We start from the raw sequence: 9,367 nt of genomic DNA on the forward strand, positions 1-9,367 counted from the left end.
CTCTCTTCCTGATCAATGTTTTATTTTCCGAGCTGGAACAACTCTCTCTTTAACTCAGCTGGCTTTTCCGCCTTACGACCCAAAGATTTGGATGCATAACATTGCCGTCTCCTCATGGTAGTTAATCATTCTAAACCATTAATTATAAAGTTAATTACATGATTTATTTATCTGTGTGTTTATACTTGATCAAGATGGTCAACTGAGCTATTTATCTGTCTATTTAGACTTGAGTTTACTGGACGTTTCTTGACGGTAACTTTGCGTAAGGTATCGGAGAGAATTTTCGGTCGCTGGGGTCCGTCTGATGGCTTGACGTTCGTCTGTAGCCTCCGAGTAAAAGAAAGTGTGTGTGTGTGTGTGTGTGTGTTGTAATTTCATCTTCTATACTTTGCTAGAAATATATTTATAATTTGGAAAATATTTACGGAAATGAAAACGCTTTCTCCTACAACTATCCAGCCACGAATGAAACTCCTATTTGCATTCAGAACTTATCATCTCTCTCTCTCTCTCTCTCTCTCTCTCTCTCTCTCTCTCTCTCTCTCTCTCTATCTCTCTCGCCATCTCGCTTCCTGTGTGTGTGTGTCTTGTAATTTCATTTACTTTATGTTCCTAGAAATATATTTCTAATCTGAAAAATATTTACGAATACGAAAACGCTTTCTCCGACTACTATCCAGCCACAAATGAAACTCCTATTTGCATTCAGAACTTATCCTGTCTCTCTCTCTCTCTCCTTCCTTCCATCTCCCTCCCCCTCCTCTATCTCTCTCCTCCCTCTCCATCCCCCTCCCCCTCCCCCTCCTCTACCTCTGCAGAGAGCATATAACACGATCAAAGCAGCGGAGAAAAGCAAAATAGAATATCTTGGTTTCCTTTTGTGAGGTTATTCTTTCAACGTCATTTCTTCTCTCTCTCTCTCTCTGTCTCTCTCTCTCTCTCATTCATACCCGGTGAAGAGCGAAGCGAAAAGCTGGATGGTGTTGGTGGTATCTGCGGCCATGTCTCGTGTATGTCTCTCTCTCTCTTCTTTGTTCTCTTTGTTCTTTCTGGGGGAAAGAACATTTTCAAGCGACGGATGTTTTCGATAGCCGTAGTTCAGCGGAGTGGAGGATTGATGATTTCGGCGTCGTTCCGTCTATTCCCGCATCTCTCGCTGTCTGGTACGTACTATATTTATGTATGTATGTATGTATGTATGTATGTATGTATGTATGTATGTATGTATGTATGTATGTATGTATGTATATATCATGTATATGTATATATATATATATATACATTATATATATATATATACACACAACCACAGTCACCCAAGTATATATACATTATATATATATATATACACACACAACCACAGTCACCCAAGTATATATACACCCATACACATATACGCGCACACACACACACACATATATATATATATAGTATATACATGGTGACGTGTAGCTAAGACTTACTGGGAAACCTCACAAAAGAAAAAACCTCAATTATTCATGAACATTCTTTACTTCGGATATCTTGGCTTCTGTTGTATAAAAGGCAGAACTTTAAGCTCACTGTATCTGTTCTCAGATCACAGTACCTACTGTGACCTACGAGTAAAATGAAAATAAAAAAAAAAGGAAAAGTAAAAGAAAAAGTGAGATACTCGCATTTACAAGAACCTTCCGAGAATTCAGGGACTAGCCACCATTATCCTACCTGCCACTAAACCTAATTCATTCTAATTACGAAAGAGAAAAATCTAAGATTCCGGCGAGAATATTCCGCCCGGGCGTCTTCAAAAGTTTTCAAAAGTCAGCTGTTCGAGGCGAAGACGCAGACACTGAGCAGTGTCATTAATCCCGACGACTATTCACTGATTTTACAAGGTGCCGTCTTCTTAATGCCAGCAAAGTCAGAGATGTGTGATTCAAAGTAAAGTCAGAGATGTGTGATAACTTTGAAATTCTGATCCCGTCTTTCTGTATGCCCCATTGACTTTCTGTTGCTTCTTTCGAATGGACACCATGATAATCTTTGGAAGCTTTAGAATTTCAAGTCAGTGGCCCCTGTGTTAGGCTTGTTCCACAAGAATAAGGCTCATCTTCTGAATAATAATAATAATAATAATAATAATAATAATAATAATAATAATAATAATAATAATAATAATAATAATAATAATAATTTCTTCTCTGACACACTCACTTTACAACTTATATAACTCATGTATTTCAGTTTAATATTTTCCATAACTTAGAATATGTTTTAATTCTGACAGATTCTCTCTCTGTCTCTGTCTGTCTCTGTCTCTCTCTCTCTCTCTCTCTCTCCTGATTTCATGTAAAATGTAAAAAATGGCAATTTTCATTCTTTTAAATTCACTAACTACTCATATTCACATACATATTTTCATCACTTACAATATGTTTTATTTATGACAGGCTCCTCTCTCTCTCTCTCTCTCTCTCTCTCTCTCTCTCTCTCTCTCTCTCTCTCACACACACACACACACTGTTATATGAAAAGGAGACTTCAAGTAAACTCTCCAAAGAAGATAAGAGTTTTCTTTAATAACCACCAGTTGAACAAACCCTAAAATATAATTTTTCTCCTCAGAGGGACGTAATCAACCACCTTCTCTCTCTCTCTCTCTCTCTCTCTCTCTCTCTCTGTTTTTCTATTTTCTCTCTCCGTCTCTCGCAGTGTTTATCGTGGTTTCTGTAAAGAACTGTGATATGAAGAATTAAAAGAAAAATATAAGAAGTATATATTATAACGAGGCCGTTTTTTTATCAAAAGACTCGTTGGTACGAGACTGATTAAATGCGGTTTTCGTTTCTTTCAGACATAACGGACGGGAAAGGAGATGTATATTTTTTTCTTTCGGGATTTAGTTTATCTTTATTTTTTAGATGTAAATATTTATGATAGAAATTTCAGAGGCAAAGTGAATTCGATATTATGGGCGGTTTATGTTGATATTTTTGAGTCAAAATAATATCACTTGTGAATTAGTGACGAAAGTGTAATACATAAATACATACATATATATATATATATATATATATATATATATATATATATATATATATACATATATATATATATATATATATATACATATATATATATATATATATATATATATACAGATATATATATATATATATATATATATATATATACTACATATATACGAAAGGTCAGGACAGAATAAACATGCACAAGGAACTTCCGCCTTCCCTGCCTGGACACTCTCTGCATTCTTCTTCTTCTTCTATATCTTCCGTATCACCCCGTGACAGATGGTGCTAAAATAGAATAATATTTGAGATGCAGATGAAAAGCATTCGTCAGAGATCGTGGTTATAGCAGTAACTGTTGTAACTGTCGTTGCGAGAAACCCTTTCCCCTCACTCCCAGTTAGAGTGACTGGACCAGTTATATCTGAGAGGCAAAATCGTGTTCAAGGTCTCACTGGGATTGAGGTTAAATAGATTAGAAAATATGTGAAAGAGACTGGGGAAATGTTAGGCTGTTTGGTCGTGTGGTATGTTTCGTCTGTGCTTTGAATTTTGCGCATGCTCTCTCTCTCTCTCTCTCTCTCTCTCTCTCTCTCTCTCTCTCTCTCTCTCTCTCTCTCTCTCTTTCCTTACGCACAAATTTATATGTGTATACATATCTATATCCATCTATCTATCTATACATGTATATATATATGTATGTATGCGTGTGGAGAGAGAGAGAGAGAGAGAGAGAGAGAGAGAGAGAGAGAGAGAGAGAGAGAGAGAGAGAGCGTGGTGCGCACACGCGAAAATCAAAGCACAAAGGGAAGATCAAACAAGTCTTGCAAATAAACACTCCAGTTTTTTTTTTCTTCATATTGAAAATATTTGACCTCAGTACCAGTCAGACCTGAGGCACGATTTTTCCTCTCAAATACATAACTGGTTCAGTCAGAGAGAGAGAGAGAGAGAGAGAGAGAGAGAGAGAGAGAGAGAGAGAGAGAGAGATAAAACTGTTGCAACCTGTTACTAGAACCTCGGTCTCTGACGAATGTTTTTCCATCTGCATCTAAAGTGCTCTGTTCGAGCGCCGCCTGTCTCTGGCTGATTCGGAAGAGAGCACAGGATGAAGAAGAAGTTTGGACTCGAGACCCTTCGCGGAGAGTCCTAGAGATAGGGGAAGGAAGGAAGGAGGTGTTTGCTTTTTTGCATGTTTGTCCTATCCTGACCTTCTTAGTATGTGTGTATGTAATACACACACACATTGATATATATATATATACATATATATTTATATATATACATACATATATATTTATATACATATATGTATATATGTTTTATAGTCTCGTCCCTAATTCACACGCGATATAATTTGGCTCACAAGAATTAACATAAAACAACCATAATATCGAGTTCACTTTGCCTCTGAACTAACTTCCACCAAAAAAAAAAAAAAAAAAATTACAGTGACTATCAAGATTCATTGCCGATTTCCTTCACTATCATCTATGCTACCTCACTGTCAGTGATGGTGAATTTATCTAACAAGTAGGATATTACGATTATTATTATTATTCTGACTATACTTGGGAGATTTCTAGACCGAGCGGCCGGATTTAAAAGACTGGCCATCACGACGAACGCTGGGTGATTTAACGGCATCGTCTGGGCGTCAGCGGAATAACATTGGAACTAAGCGCATTAAAAGGTAATAATTTATTCCAAATATGGAACCGGAATATAGAGTTTAGGCCAAAGGCCAAGCGCTGGGACCTGTGATGATAAGGTCATTCAGCGCTGAAAGGAAAACTGAGAGGGTTGAGGAAAGTCAGATGGGAGAAGGAGAATATGAACGGAGGTACAGTCAAATGGATGGAAGTGGTTGCGGCTAGGGGCCTAAGGAAGGGACGGCGCGAAGAACATTATCAAGTGATACCTACAGTCCACTGAGCGAGGTGGACTGGCGGCACTACCTTCCTACGAGGATCCTAAACATGAAACTTCTAGACAGAAAAAATGAGAATGTAGTATGAATTATTAAAAAAAAAAAACTTTCAACTTCTAGTGAAAGTAATGGTTTTATCATTTTTCTCACAGGGTAAATTGCCTGAGATTAAATGTTCAAATTTGTTACGGAAAGTTAGGCTCTTAGGATGAAAATAAAAAATAAAACAGGGTGAAATGGACCGTTTTTAAAAGGTAGGGCAACTGGGACTGAAAACCCGGAAATACTTTATTCGTAAATTTTTTTATAAAAATCTACGTCATTGAAAAAATCTCTTAGTCAGATGAAGGTTACGAAGCTTTTATAATATATACATACATACACACACACACACACACACACACACACACACACATATATATATATATATATATATATATATATATATATATATACATATATATATTTACATATATATATATATATATATATATATATATATATATATATATATATATATATATATATATATATAAATGACAATAATCTATATTTAAATTACTGAAAAAATTATGTTAATAATAATCTTTCTTAAAAATGACATTTCTTCTTCAAGTGTCTCAGAATTTCTACGAATCTGTTTAAAAGAAAAACTGAAATGATATCAAGTAACGGCGCACAACAAAACCATTAATATAATAATAATAATAATAATAATAATAATAATAATAATAATAATAATAATAATAATATCTTTCATCGTGTGTGACATTAAGCAAAAGTGTCACTGTTGAGGAATTAACCTTTCCTAGTCTGAAAAGCATATTAGAGAAAGTACTAGAAAATGCTTATAAATTCGCCTTCTTTTTGTTCCACAACGAAGTTCCCACTTTCGAAGTTTTTCAGTTTTCTGTAAAAGAAAACTATTGAGATGGCTATTTGTCTGTCCGTCCGCACTTTTTCCGTCCGCCCTCAAATCTTAAAAACTACTCAGGCTAGAGGGCTGCAAATTGGCATGTTGATCATCCACCTTCCAATCATCAAACATACCAAATTGCAGCCCTCTAGCCTCAGTAGTTTTTACTTTATTTAAGGTTAAGGTTTGCCATGGATCGTGCGTCTAGCACCGCTAGAGGTGCCAGCCGCGGACGCATCTTCACTTGACCGCATCTGGGGACCGACTGAGCGCTGCCCGGTCGTGGCCGAGAGCCTGGGAGTTTCACACTGCAGCACATCGAAGTTTCATACAACATTTTACGCTGTACAGAAAACTCGATTGTGCCGAAGAAACCTCGGAGGATTTTTTTTTTTTTTTTTTTTTACTGAAACTAAAATTTAGACTCCAGAATATCATCATGAACGAATTTTTTTGGCTCGAGTTCTTCTTCGGCCTGACTCCCAACTTTCGAGAGAGAGGAAAGTTTGAAAGCAGTTCAAGGTTTGGGTACTTTTTCTTTTTGAAAGCCTCACGGTATAATTTCAGTAAGAATATGCTTTTAACATTTTTCTCATCTGAGAAATTTGGCTTTATTGGGAGGGAGGGGCAGAGGAGGAGGGGGAATTTGTTTGTTGAAAATGGTCCCATACTCTGGGAAAAAAATAAGGGAGAGTTAATATGTTATATAAATTTCTTTTCATGACTGAAGACAGGTCTTTGTCATATATATATATATATATATATATATATATATATATATATATATATATATATATATATATATATATATATGTGTGTGTGTGTATATATATGTGTATATATATATATATATATAATATATATATATATATATATATATATATATATATGTGTGTGTGTGTGTGTGTGTGTGTATAAAATACTGTGTAAAAAATATATATACTGTATATGTATATATATATATATATATATATATATATATATATATATATATATATATGTGTGTGTGTGTGTGTGTGTGTGTCAAACGTAACTACAGGCTATACAAAAGCAAAAACAATGGGAGGAAAAACTGAAAACCATGATGTATAAATGTATAACTTAATTCACCCATTCTTCATAAGCCAGACCAAGCCGTAAAAAAAAATGACAAAAGAAAAACTGGAAAAAATGTATAAATGTACGTAACTCGAAATAAGAAAAAAAAAAAGTTCTTCCCGATTAAAAAAACCCATTTGCAGCGAACGAGCCGGAAAAACATTGCGATTTCCAAGAGCTGCATTTTTTTTTTTTTTTTTTTTTTTTTGACCCCGAACCCTCCCGAGGCGACGCATTTCTTTGGCAGACCCTGGAAAGAGGGTATTGATTGATCTTGGCGAAGGGAAGATACCCACATTTTGTTAATGAATCATTTCCAGGTACGGCGTTCTCCAGAGTTTTCTTGCGTTGCAATTTTTTTGCTTGCGATGTTTTCTCTCTCGTTTTGTAATTAATTCCTTCTTCCTCTCTGATTAATATTAATCCGTTGTCGGATTATATCTTATGTTAAATAAAATTGTAAGTTTACTAAATCTGAATTAATGATTTTCGTTTTAATGTAGAATTTTTCATACATTTGTTTTTCTTGGTGTTAAGAGTTTCTTCCTCCTCTCTGATTAATATTAATCCGCTGTCGGATTAATTTGTAAAACCGCAAAAAGTTGAATTAATCTGAATTAATCATGTATGTTTTAATGTAGATATTTGTATACATTGATTCTTCACATTATAAGTTCCTCCCCTCTGATTAATATTAATCCGTTGTCTGGTTATTTCTGTATAAAGTAAATTTGTAAATCCGTAAATAATGATCTAAATCTGATGTATTAGTCATGTGTGTTTTAATGCTGATATCTGAATACGATTATTCTTGAAATCATAGTACCCCCCCCCTCTGATTAATATTAATCCGTTGTCGTTTTATTTGCATAATAAAAAAAATTGCAAAACCGCAAAAACTTTACTAAACTTGAATTAATCGTGTGTGTTATAATGAATAAATGTTTATACATTTATTTTTCTTGGTGTTATAAGTTCCTTCATCCCTCTGATTAATATTAATCCGTTGTTTTTTTTTTTTATATTGAACAAAATTGCTAATATACTAAATTTAATCAATCTGAGTTAATCATTTTTTATACATTTATTTTTCTTGCTATTACAAGTTATTTCCTCCTCTCTGATTAATATTAATCCGTTATCGTATTATTATTACATTAAGTAAATTTTTTAATCGGCAAATAATGATCTAAATCTGACGTATTAGTTATGTGTGTTTTAACGTACAGATTTGTATGTATTTATTTCACTGTCTCTGTTTTCCATTAGAAAAGAGATGTTCTCTCTCTCGCTCTCTCTCAACTCCTTGCCAATTATCTCTCAGTTATCTCTTCAACTGAAGTCTCACTATAATTTCATATCTCTCCAAGAGATGACTGACTGAAGATTATCTTCAAATAGAGGCAGCGATGGGAAATAATGGGGAAATGGCCTTAAATTACAATGGTCATTTTTGAAACGAGCTGATCCTGTTAAGTGTAATTTGTTTAGTTCTGAACTCTCTCTCTCTCTCTCTCTCTCTCTCTCTCTCTCTTCTCTCTGTATATATATATATATATATATATATATATATATATATATATATATATATATATATATATATATATATATATATATACACTATATACATTATATATATATATACATAAATATATAAACATATATATTTATTTATTTATTTATACACATATTTCGCACCAAATATTAAACAACAAATATGGTTTAACATTTATGACTTAATATTCGTGGAAATGAAAAGCCACGCATATATAGGGGGAGAGAGAGAGAGAGAGAGAGAGAGAGAGAGAGAGAGAGAGAGAGAGAGAGAGAGAGAGAGAGAGAGAGCGTATTCTTGTGAAAGAAGTGAACACTACCCATTTGGCAACATACATACAAATGTAACAGTACAAGCAAATACATATTACCAATTACAGCATAATGAAGGAAAAATTAATGGAAAGATAATTCGAAATAAATTAAAAAAAAAGCCTATGAATCACAAATACAATGATTCTACATAGGCTTATTCGTGAAGTCTGCTAGCAGCAGATTCAAGCAACTTCACTGAACAACGTTGTATTTTGTGTTGCATCATTTATCATTTTATTTTTGTTTTCATAAATTCTGCTTTACCTCAAAACTCCAGATCTTATGATGCATGAGAAAGATTTCTCAGAAATGACTTGAGTCCAGAATACGATGAATATTCTGCAGAAATACTCTGGAAAATCTTGGGCTGGCAGAGTTATGCAAATTTGCCGGAGAGATTCTGCCAGAGAGAGAGAGAGAGAGAGAGAGAGAGAGAGAGAGAGAGAGAGAGAGCTAGGTCAGAATTATATGAACTGGGAGATATAACACGTCTCCAGAGTTGGGGACCTGATTCGATTTGCGAACGAACCCGAACGA

This window comes from Macrobrachium rosenbergii, chromosome 23, assembly GCF_040412425.1.
Source record: "Macrobrachium rosenbergii isolate ZJJX-2024 chromosome 23, ASM4041242v1, whole genome shotgun sequence".
NCBI lineage: Eukaryota > Metazoa > Arthropoda > Malacostraca > Decapoda > Palaemonidae > Macrobrachium > Macrobrachium rosenbergii.